At 35.7% G+C, this 13290-nt stretch overlaps 1 protein-coding gene across 43 annotated transcripts in view; it reads left to right on the plus strand.

Annotated features, from left to right (window-relative positions):
* Lar (tyrosine-protein phosphatase Lar) overlaps positions 1-13290 on the plus strand; it is a 1659242-nt gene that overhangs the window by 1180784 nt on the left and 465168 nt on the right. The gene's annotated exons all lie outside the window — the stretch shown is intronic.

Below are 13290 nucleotides of genomic sequence, written 5' to 3' on the forward strand. Positions count from 1 at the left end.
CAAATGATGTTGGGCACAGACTGGTGTAGCTGAGGCTATATACATACATACACACATATGCATATGTAAATGCGTGTGTGTATACCTATGCATGACATCATGTGTGCCATTATCAACTCATGGCATGCAAATAAACAAATCTCTATAGATATGCTCGTATTAACATGGTTAAGCCATAAGATGCAACATTGCTTGCATATGTATGTATGCATGTGTGCGCATCAGACGTGGATCGTCTGTGGTTATCGTGGTTTCAATTAAAGATTTTCAGCAAATGGCAACACTTTCATGATACTTTTGTGGTTTTTGTTTATTGGAAAATTTTCTGTGCACTTCCATTCTCACACACACACATACGCAATGATGGAAATTTCTTTTCCAACCAATGCAAAAAACGTATTAAGCAAAAAAGGCATATTAAGAAAGACAGATATACATGAATAAAAATCTAAATGCCACTGCCGTTATAAGGGATCAGGTGACTGTTTGTTGTTCAGAACAATCAATAGTTGAAGAAAGTAATTGCTTTGCTGATATACCAACAAACCGCTTACTTAAACTAAAGCTCGACATGTATATAACCAGACCTGTGCATACAAAAACAATTTCAATATGGCTTAATCTGGGTACAAGATAGCTGAGTGGTGACACGTGCTTATAGCTCTTGTTGTCTCGTGGCCGACTCATGTGTAAGAGCGACTTTGAGGTGTGTATATGGAAAGGAGTGAGCGCTAATTGAAAAGTTAACAGACTGATTAAATTTTGAAAATGACAAATTTCAGTTAATTAGAGTTTCAAAAATTCAAAATAAAAATAAACAAGAAGAGTGGGCTTCTCTTTTGCCTTCTACTCCCGGCACACATTGAACCCAACCTCGCACCAGAAGACTGGCACTGCTGCGTCTGCTTCAGACAAAAGATGGTAACTCCGGAGTGGGTGCTTCCGACAACAAACATCTTCTCCCCTAGACACTTGTTGTGCACCACATGCACAGAATATAAACGATATAGGCTAAAGGCAGTTCTTGCTTTGATTCATGACGCTATCCTAGATGTGCTGAACTCAGCAACTGACCCCCTCTAATGTGTGTGCTCGTTGTACCTTGTTGCCAAACTACACAACCATCAAAGCAGAGTTCTGAGACACCAAGTACGGGCAGGCTGAGATATCAACTGTCAAAACCGCAACAGCACATTTTCCATCGGCACCACCAAGACGTACTTATCTTTTTCCGACCCCTGAGTGATCGCCCTTTCGAAATTCTGCAATTGACTTACTGCAATGATCCCGAGACTAGCGCCTACAGGAAGCGACATAACATTCACGTTGCTATATTTGACTTCACAAACCTAACCGCCATCGGACATCGGAACCTATGATGGCTATATTGGAAATCGATATCTTGAGCAAAATACGTTACCAATCCCGACAGGTGGAAGTCATGTTATACATAACTGTCCGTGTAATGCCGATCTAGAAATGATGAACTTCTGCATACTTCCTTGTTGCTAGAGTACATTTTAGGCAAATGGGGAACTTTGGCAGTCAAAATTGCCACAAATATGTAGGAGATAGAAGCTTGCAGAGCAAATGAATTGTACGACGCTCAGCCACGCCGATGAAGAAGAAGGCTGTCCATGATCACGAATCATATTCATTTCATTGTAGCGCAAGACTTTTAAACTGCGTTTTGAACGATGGTAACACTCTCATCTGGCAAAACATATGGTTGTTGTTTTTGTAGCGATAAGGACACTCCCAGAAGGTTTTGGGGAGGGTTATGTTGTTGTTGTTGTTGTTGTAGCGATAAGGACACTCCCCGAAGGCCTTGGGGAGTGTTATCGATGTTGATGATCCTTTGCCGGATGCTGATCCGGTACGTTCCGGTAACAAGCACCATTAAGGTACTGGCCCGACCATCTTGGGAACGATTTGGTATAACCACATGAAACCTTCTAGGCCATAACGCCCTCCCACCCCTAGATCCATAACGAACTTGGCGTCGTCAGAGTAACGGCTGTTAAAGAAACAGAATTCGCCACGGGTAGGTGAGGTTGACAATTAGGTTGGAGAAGCTATATATTGCGCAGGCAACCCCTTGACAGGGTTGCGGTACACAACCCCCTCAGTCAATTTGGTATTATAGTCGGTTCTTACGACAGGCAACAACATGCTCTTCTAAATCACTTTAGCAGGCGGGGTTCATTACTATCGAAATCCTTATTTCACTGCATGGAGAGTCTGTATGGAATTTATGTAGAGTTGCTTTCTTCCTTGCACTCCCCTTTCCGGCTTATGTACGTAAAACATGATTGTTTTGCATGATCATGGCTTCAGCTTAGGCTCGCTATATACAACCTTGAGCTATACTTTGACGATAACTTTAATGTTGTTGTTGTATTAACGATAAAGACACTTACCGAAGGTTTTGGAAGTGATATCGATGTTAATGGTCTTTTGCCGGATATAGATCCGGTAAGTTCCGGTAACAAACACCATTAAAGTATTTGCTGACGATCTCGGGAACGATTGATATGATCACATTCTATTCATTATAGAAAATATCACTGCTATTTTGATATTCGCTGCTGTATATACTATCTAAAAAAAAATATGTGGACAGAAAAATTTTCACTTAAAACATATGCTTTTCCTTTTTTGTTGCAACCCGAATAGCTATCAACAGTAAGCGTAATTATTTCCTCAAAACGACCCCGCTCAAATCTCACATAAATGAAAATTACAAAATTTTCTATTACAAATGTCATAATAAAAAGCATTTTATGATATGAGGACAAAAGCAGTTTACGACAAATGCAGTCATTTAAATAACCATCCAAATGCTTACAACAAATTGCGTATAAACGTAAAACAAGCGTGGCAATGCATGTCACATCATCTTACACACACATACATGCACACTTACATGGTAATTAAATATTTTAATAACCAACAATACTTCAAGCTCAAATTTACAAACACACACATGCATACAAAAAAAGTTTTATTATTCTATGTCTTCATTGTCCTTTTTTCACATTTGCACGCGCTAACCAAACGCTCATCACATTCTCCAGCACATACATTATTTCTTTTTTCTTTCTCTTTTTTTTTGTCATATAAACTTTGTATGTGGTTTTGTTGAATGCGCAACAAATTTTGCGCTACGCAGTAAGTTCTTGAACTCAATAACGTCTGCGGATATTTTAATTTTGGGTTTTACACAGCACCAGTTACCCGCTTAAGCGGTGACGAACTTCATTTACCAAGCCATTGATTACACACAAACATATGAGCGCATATACAAACACTCTTTACTTAGTAGTCTCATTTGTGCGCTACAAAACAAAATAAACAAAATTGTAGCACACTTTTAGGGGTTACTACACTGTCTAAGGAATGGGCTTATGTTTATTTAAATGTATGTATGTACGTGTATTGTATTTTGCGCTTTAGCTCATTTTAATTGTTAATGGCTCACATGTGGATTCGCGGTTTCTTGATGGTGTTGTCTTCTAAGATTTCAATTTTCTTAGATATGCATACATATCTACAAACATACATACGTTGCACATGTATACGACTTTTGTAACCTTGTAAAAGTGGTTTCGAAAGTAACATTCATAGTGTACGTCTACGTTTTTGCTTGCTATTTGCTTGAGATTTTATGTTATGGGTCACAAGTAGAGCATCTTGTGTGGATTTTTTGAAGACTAGAACTTTTTATTTTTATTCGTACGAAATGTGTTGATTTGTCAAAATGATATGTACTCATTGTGCGATTCATGAGGTGCGAAAAAAGTATGTTTGTAATTAATTTTTAATTGAGGAGAAGTTTATCTCTATACAAATGCGCTAGAAAACAAACCTATCTTCTTATAGTTTTGTAGATCGTTCTTATAGTTTGGTATTCGAAATTCCGTTATTTTGAAAAGCATTATGTCTACCTCCCTGTTTACGGAATAGAGTAGTACGTTTTGGTACAGCAGTGCACAGAAAAATAGCAGTGACAATTTTTTTATAAAATTTCGTCAATTAATTTCTTTTTTCATTTTCGATATTTTAAGAAAAAATTGCTATGAATTTTGTAACTAAAACAAAAAAAAAATTTACTAAAATGCCGATCTCTTTGTTTACAGTTTCCTGAATTTTTCTGAATATACTGTTTTGTAGCCCAACCAAATTTAGTACAAAGTTAAAGCTAAGAGTGTCTGAAAAATTGCTTTGTAACAATTTATTTCCCAAAGCATATTCATATTTGCTTCTATAAAAAAATAAAATTGCGAATCTGAATCAGTGTTAAAAAAAGCATAAAAAATTCTTGAGAACTTTTGGAGACAATATATATATTCACAGTCAGGCGGAGAAGGTTGTAATCTCAAACAGTACAACAGTACTTCATGAAGAAGTGTCCTGGATTTCAAAGTAGCACTAGAGAGTTCGTTCAGACCGTAGCATACATATATATTGGGTTCCCAGTCATAAAGTGATAGAAGGTAAAGAAAAGGCCGATGAGTTGGCAAACGAAGTAACACTCAATGAAACTAGGGTAGATGTCCCAAACCGTTTGAGAGAAATCAAATGGAGACTGGAGTTGCATATGATCCATCAATAAAGAAAGGCGTGAATAGAAGCGCGAGGCCGCAGAACTTCTAAGATTATGTGCAAAATCTACGGCGATTGGCTCACAAAGTTTACACACATCTCTAAAGAGACAAGACTTATTGCTCACGTTGGGCATGAACATGCCTTATGGCGTCACATGCTTATAACTTAGGCCTCGTTAGTAACAGCAGATGTAGGAAGTGCCAGCTACAGCAAGAAACGGTTCAGCACATTCTGTGTTCGTGTCGTGTGCAAGCGAGATCAATGCTATAGCTAATAGGGGCGACTAGGTCCTTGAAAACTTCCAGTCTTTACCAAAAGGACGGAGTTATTCTTCAACATATGTGCTGGTGGGTTTTTCTCTTTGATCCTTAAAAAAATCTGGACACATTCAGTATATGTGTAACACTTTCACTGACTATATAAGAATGACAAATTCTTTTATTTTGAGAAAATCAAAAACAGTTATTTTAAAAAACAGTTATTTTCGATGGATTTATTATATTTGACGCAAATATTCCACTTTGCTACAAAAAAAACAGAAAGGGAACACATATAACGGTTTAAAAGGCAATGATCGCATTCTGCTCCCAGAAATATGATAGGAGATCACACGCTAATGTGCTGCTCTATAGTTGATCCCCTGTTGCTTAAAAAGATCGCTCTATTCCTGTTCATCAAGGGAGCGCTCGAGATATTTTCTACTGGGTTGTACTAGAGTATTACACAATCATATTCACCCTATCCACTCTTAGTAATTTTTCATTTTAATTTCATATTTTCAAATTTCATGCCTGATTGTGCTGACTCAAACAATTCGAATATTATGTCATCCTCCCTGGCCAGCCACAAGCCTATGTATAAGTCGTTTACGACACCACATTTTCTTCAAGCTAAGTGACTTACCGCAAAAGCGCCTAAATTACTGCAATGATAGCCGTAAGGATGTACCGCAATACAAGTACAGATAATTTACTTGTTTAACTGTAGTAACAGCTACATAGTTATTGCAATTGAACAAAGTATGGGTAGAGGAAAGCAAAAGAGCACACATTTGCTGAATTGCTAAAAGAGATTAGGAAATATAAAGATTTTTTGCTTAATCAGCAAAATTTCGGAAGAGTAATATTAAATATAAAAATAATCAGAATTCATTTAAAGTAGATATAATTAAAAGTAAGGGTAAGAAAAATTATGTGCTGTAGTTAGTAGTGGAAAATTTTCCAAATTCTTGTCTTATAATCTGTATTGTGGTAGCAGTGGGTTAAATATGAAATTTTGTGATTTGTTAAGGGTATGTAATTTTGTTAATGTTTAAAATTACTTTCACTTTACTGGGTGAATTTAAATATTTTTTTATCCAAATTTAAGACTTTCCGGATAATCTCCTAAAAATATGCAATGTATATATATATTAGGCCGGGTCGATTTGTGGGGAGGCAAAAATTGCTTGGGTATATGACTCATTGGGTTTTCGATAGTTGTTGATGTAGTTGCTTCATCTTGCGGTGTAGAGGATGGTGGACTCATTGTAACCTTTTTTCTACGAGACGAGGTAATAAGAATGAAATGGTAATTTCAATTCTACCTGCTGTGTCTTGTGGTGGCTTAAAAAAAACAACACAAGCAATTTTACGATCTGCAATTGTGTCACAGTGATACCTTCATTTTTTTTAACGGTTGAATTAAAAACCCACACAACTATGTTTACGACATGCAAATGCATCACAGTGATGCCTTGGTTTTAAAAGGGGGTTGTAAAAACGCTAATTTCTAATAATTTTTTTTTATTTATTTTCTATTACTAAGTTAAATTCATTTTTGGCACGCTTTTATTAGCTTGGCCTGTATATAACGGAATCTTTGAGTTTAATTTTCACCGGTTTCTAGAAGTCTGATTAATTTTAAACTTTGCATACGTATCAAGGACCGATGACAATGCATTAATGTGATGGTGTGGTGACATAAGGGCAACGGCCATAATGTCAATTGGCCTTATCACCACTTTGAATGGCGATAAGTTTGATTGTAACTTTGCACACCTATCAAGGCTCGATGAGAATGCATTAATGTGATGATGTGGTGACATAAGGTCAACGGCCATAAGGTCAATTGGCCTTATTAACACATAGCCATTTAGTTAATTTTTTCATGTAAAGTGCAAAACCGGCGATTTTTTGAAATGTTTGTATGGTGAACCCCCAGGGGTTTCCAGGGGGTGTGCCACTGGCATCGGTGGGTCGGGCCTCCAAATTTAGTGGGGGTCGGTCATACATTTGGACTCGATTGGAGCACTCTAAATGGGTCAAAGTGGGATTTTTCAAAATTTGCCCCTACCCAAAAGTTCGACCCAAATTGGGGGACATCAGAATTCATTTTAGAGGTATGGTTCCTTCGGCAAAGTTTCTTATTTTGATCCCTAGAATATGATTTTCATAGAGCAATGGGCGATTTTTTTGCCTCCCCACAAATCGACCCGGTCTAATATATATATATATATATATAATGATAGTTTGCTCTTACGCTTACGGTGCCGCTTTGCCATTCTTGAAATTTCGCAATATTGTGAATTATTGCATATCTGCAGGAGCACACCCAGAACCTTAAGAAAATTTCGTTTTGTTGTGTAAAGCTATCATTGCAATTCAAAATTATTTTTCCTAACTTAACTTCGGAGAAAAGTATTATTTTTACTACCCTTATACTCTCAATAAAATTGCTGATTAGATTTGTATATTCATTATTAAAAAATGTTGCCTAGTTTCAGGGGCCCATGATTCAAAACGAACTTATGAACGAAATGTTAACAGTTGGTAACGCAAAAAATTGTCTCTAATAAATTTCAAACAAAATTTATGAAAATCAAAAAAAAAAAAATGTATAAAAAGTGGAGTAAATTTTAAAACTATTTCTTATCTAAAAAAAAAATTTTAATCTGATAAATTAATCATGTTATTAGGGGTTTACCAAGAATAACAGAAAAATAGCTGCGAAAAAAAATATTACGGGGTCGCCCCTTGGCAATGATTTGGCAATGTTTTCAGTGAAGATTCATCTGCCTTGCAGATGTCGTTCGGAGTCGGCATAAAACATGTAGGTAACGTTCCGCCAGTTTTCAGGGAAAATTAAAAAAGAACACGATGCAAATTGGAAGAAAAGCTCTGCCAAAATCTCTTCGGATGTAAATTGCGCCAAGTATTTATGTTTTTTCTTAGAACAGATTGTGTTAGGAACAGTTTGTGCGAAGAGGAACCGTGTGTAAAAAAGTGAAAGCGAAGCTATGAAAATATAAAAGATGGACAGTGTTGACAATTTGTGAAAAAAGTTAGTCGATAGTTTTAAAGTATGCAAACAAAATTTTGTGTACTATTTTGCTGAGAAAGTTACATACTTTGAGCAGACTTCCCCAGGTAGTTAAGGGGTTCAGAATATTCCCCCGGAAGGTAGGTGACTGCAATCAATAAAATAGGCCCAAAGGTGCGAGTTTGTGGCTCGTAATAGACAATTAGGCTAGTGCTTTCAGGTGTTAGCACCAGAAAGTTCTAGTACAGGAGTGTATTACATTCAACCCGGCAAAAACGGTGTCTACACCGCACCTCTCCTTAAACTTTTACCCTGTCACCCGCATCAATACTAAAAATGGAGATGGAAATGGAATAGTTGCTATCGTCTGGGAACGATTAATATAATCAGCCTGAAAATGCTGTTAGAGAGTCGAGTAAGAACAAGGGCTTGCCCTAACGCTAAATTTTGAAATTAACGAAGCTTGATTCCTTGTAATTTAGTGAATAAGTTGACTAATTTCAGGCGAGTATCGGGAAACACTTAGCCGCTATTCAATATGAAAACATTCGCATAAATGTTTAAGTGAAAGCTTAAAATAAATTAAATTTAGAGTTTTGTCCAGCTGGAAAAAGTAAACTTGGGAATAGTTTGAGTTGAGAACAATTTGTAGGGACATAAAAAAATTTTTAGTAAACGGATTCTCAGTAAGCCCCTATAAAAGCATGTTTTGTCAGCTTTGTGCGAGACCAAAAACGTTGCATATTTTTGCGAAGCTAGAACTATAAATTAATTAACTTGGCTTTGGAGTACGAATTAAATACAATATGCCCAACTCAAATGAAGCTTTATAAATCAAAATAAGCCGCCACTAAACCCAATCATAATTATGTCACAATTTTTTCGCAAAGCCATATGCATTTAGTATTGTCTCACACATACATACTTACGTACTTATTGCTTATAAATGTACTTTTGTATTAGTGCCATTTGACTTTGCCGCATGCTGTGCGTCATGTTATGTTAAAGTCGTCATGAATGTCTTTATTTTAATGACATTTCAACTACTTGAATTGCTCTGCAGGAGTGCTATGTAGCATTCAAATACTAAAGGTCCGATTACAACGCTACAACTTACACTCTCCTCCCTTCGCTGCATTTGAAACAAAATTACTCCTCTTTTGGCTCTGCATCATTTTACATGTGTGCTTTGTAAAAGAAAAAGTTGTTTTATTTTGGTTTTGCTTTTTGGCCATGACCACTTTCCGCTTGTGGCGCAGCAATCGGATCTGCTTATCCAGCAGCATTGCTAGCTAGTCCCACTTGTCTGCCTGCCAACCTGACAACTAGGCAGCCCTTGTCAAGTTGTTACCGGAAAACACTCAAAAAACGTTTGAATGCTGCTGCCGCACTTCTTTGCCGTAACTCAACCATTTTGTCGTGTTTGTCATTTTTTGCCTTTCTCGTTGCATAAAACCCAAATCTGCTGTCATGCGGCATCCGGTTGTACTTGCCGTAGTCAAAAATGTGTTGCAGAAGCTTTGAGCGTTTGGTTGGTTGTCAAACAGGCCTTTAGACACTTTTTTTTTTGTAACATTTTTATTTCATTTATAGTTTTTGCAGCATTTAGTTTCAAATACATTTGTATATGAGTTCGTCTTAACTCAACTTTCCATATTCTATATTTATTTTTATTTATGTGCAATCCTTCTACGAAAATATTGATTTTTAAAAAAATTGTTTTTCTCAGTTTTCAGTTTTCATGTTCTAAGAGCTCAACCTTCAGTTGCTTTCACATCCCTCTTTGTCTTTCGCTGTGTAGCACTTCGTCTGCTCGGTTGACTCCCCACTCACTTTGATGCTTTGAGTCGCCTTTCAAAAATAATTCAATTTCGTTTGGGAAAAAATTGTCGGTAGTCAAGCCATTTGCCTTTCTTTGCCTCAGCCAACGATTTGCGGTTGGTGTGAAGGATAAGCAATACAATTGATATTATTACCACAGAAAAAGAAAATACTAAATTATCTAAATTGGGGCTAGCAAATGCTAAAGTATTCCGGAAAATATAATAAAATAAAAATCAAAATACAAACTAAGTTTTGTGACGCTTGCTGCATAGATTTTTGCAGTAGAAAATTGTTAAATTAGATTACAAAGCATATAACCCTCGAGCGATAGAGTTGGGCTGCGTTGGTTGTCAACTCGACGTCTTTTTCTGCTATCAATAATTCATATATTTAGGTTTTAGGTAACACAAAAGTTTCTGTTTGCTTTAAAAATATTCCTTTAGAAAATTTAATAAAAGTAGAATATTGAGCTAGATCTATATATAGCGCCTAAAATCGCACTACGTTAAAGCCCGTAATATACGCAATATGATATTTCCTCCATTATTTAAATTATGCTACATTGCGCCCAAATCCACACTACGTTAGAGCACGCAGTATGACGTTTTCATTATTGTATGCGGTTTTTTGGTTAGCAACACAAAAAAAGCTGCGATAACTTCACAACATTGTTATATATGTTTTTGTTGTGTTGTCTTAGGTAAGTTTACAGGAAATCAAACGTTTACTTTGCCATAGACGATATTGCGCATGCCCTTGACGCATATAAGATCTCACACTATATTTTTTTTATTTCCTCCAACCTTCAAGTAGTTAGCATTGTCAAAGCTGGTGCAGAGCCGGCACGTTCTCGATAGCTCTTCTTAAACATACCTTCTCGAAGAATTATAAATTGCTGTTTCTTAGCAGTGTTCGTTCATTTGTTGCTGCTGGCACGTTTTGTGCCCCTTCTTTTTTTATTCTTCTTCTTTTTGTAGATTTAACACGACTGTCCGGGAAGTTTTATCGTTGTTAATAGATCTTTGTCGGATATTGATCCAGCACGTTTCGGAATAAGTCACCATTAAGGTACCAGTCCGACAATCGCAGGAACGCTTTATTTTGACCACGTGGTCGTTTTTTCCGCGCCTTCATAGATTTTCTAATATAGTGGCTCTCTAAGGCTGAACCCGTTACAGTTTAGCTTTTATTTTTTTAAGACCTTTTTTTAGGTATTTTTCGTTTTATTTTTATTTTTTTTAAGTAGTATAAGTTATGTTTTTAATTAGCTAGTCAGGCTCGTATTGTTTTATACAATGTGATTGTTTTTGACATGTTCCTGAATTTTACTTCTTCATCAGCTTTTCGGTAGTTTTGAACTCGAAACTTCCTTCACTCAAATTGGTGTAAAGGCAGAAAACTCTATTCTCTCAACCAAATGAACTCCCCGCTTCACGCCTTGTTATTTGTCTCTAAGTCTTGCCTCTATGTTACATTTACACAATTAGGTACATACGTATGTATACTTTACCTTTTTAACTCAAATTGTGTGGAATATTTTTAAGCTCGTTCAACAGAGCATAATTATATTGATTGGATATTATCTACGTATCATTTGATTATCATTTTCGGATCGCAATGAACAGTTTTCGCACAGTTTCGGTTGATTTCGGACATCGTCAGCTTTTATTTCTGGGTCGCAACTTTATTGAATCAAGCCAAAAATTGTATTCGCGACCATTTAAAGATCACTAAGCAACTATTTCCAGGTGATTTGGAAATCACTTAAGGATTGATTTCGTTTCCATTTTGAGTTAATTTCGGATCACTTCTCGAGCATTTCGTGATCAATTAAGTGCTAATTCAGGATTATCTTGGCAACTATTTTGGGATAATGCAAAGAAAAATCAAGATCATTTTGCAGTCGTTTTCTGGATCACTTTTTGATTTTTGAATTGATTTGTGGATTTTTATGAAATAAAATAGCTTTCCGTTTCTGATTTTTTTTTTTTTTTTTATTTTAAATCTTTTGCACCAGACTTAAAATGTGTAAATCCTTTCAAATTAAATCCTTAAATTACGAGTTGTCTTTAAGAATGCATTTATCTTTTACTTTGCATAAGCACTCACATCATCATTTTCTTTTGCAATTCTATGAAAATACATTTTTAGTTGCGTATAAAGTCGATTTCACACCTTGAGGCTATCAACCATATACATTTTTATTTATGTATTTTTATTTAAATGCTTACCTTTATGGCGAAACTTTCTTGCTCAACTATTAATTGTGTTTACCCAAAATTATGCCAAAGGCATTTTGTACGACACATACGTTGACATTATCAATTTATTTATTTCCGTTTAACTTTTTGGCAGCTCAAATAAATACAATCAGATTTAATTATAAATGAAGTCTAGGTTGCTTGTGTTTCTAGCACTTCCTTGAAAGTTATTTTTCTTTGCAAAGGTAATGATTTTGACAGATACAAACTGTCATGCAATTTGAATAAAGTGCAGGTTAAGACTATTAAATTTCTTATGAACGAAACAGATTCAGCTTACGGATATTGGTGCTTTTTGAAATAGTTTAAGCTACATTTTAAACATGGCTTTCAATTTAACAATCACCGAAAGGTATGATATCATATTCATCATGCCATTCTTCTTATGGATAAGAGCGCGTGGGGTGATATCAGCTCATCACCACGATATCATATGATAGTTTTCTCATATTTAAATTCAATTTGTACGATCAAGCTGTTATAGGTTTGATTTTCAGTATGAAATGATAAGTGATTATATGATTTTATTGTGTTTGTGATATTTCATCGTATGGGACTCAGTTTAATGTTATTTAGTTTATATATTTCATGCATATTTTTGAAAATCAATTGATACGCTCTGCATTGTAATATCGCATATTATCATCCAACTGATTAAAAGCTGTAGTTAGTTTCTAGATTGAAATAGTCGATTTGGCATAGTGATAAAGTGACGACACTTCGAAAAACTAATCATGTGATCAAGTCGTGTAAGTTTTATGACAGATTGATTTTTGATAGCGATTTCCGGGATAATGGTATATGCCTAGGTTTACATGCTGCATAATTTTATGCTGTTTTCAGGTGGTTGGTGCTATATGCACCTAAAAATAGGCTCTATAACTACTACTATCCTTTGTGGTATCGCATGACATCATCCAACTGATGTAAAGCAGATGTAGTGTGTTCCTTGATTGTGACGAAGTCCTCGAAGTTGTATGTCAGATTGATTTTTCATAACAATTTTTTTCGTGTTAATTGTGTATGCCTAGTTGCACACGCTACATACTTAAAGGCTCACATATTACTATTTTCAGTTGTTTTGCTGTTTATGTGCCTTAAAGTAGGCTTTATTTCCTCTTCGCTGTTAGAGTTAATATTCAAAATATATATTGTTACGAATATTAGCAAAACTAAGGGGTGCTGCTATCTCTAAGCCGATGCTAAACAGTGATATCATGCACATCCATAGGTCAATCATTATGTATCTACATAAACGAAACAATAATTGCGTCTACACATATGTGCCATGTACGTA

The sequence above is a fragment of the Eurosta solidaginis genome, chromosome 2 (assembly GCF_040869045.1).
Source record: "Eurosta solidaginis isolate ZX-2024a chromosome 2, ASM4086904v1, whole genome shotgun sequence".
Lineage (NCBI taxonomy): Eukaryota > Metazoa > Arthropoda > Insecta > Diptera > Tephritidae > Eurosta > Eurosta solidaginis.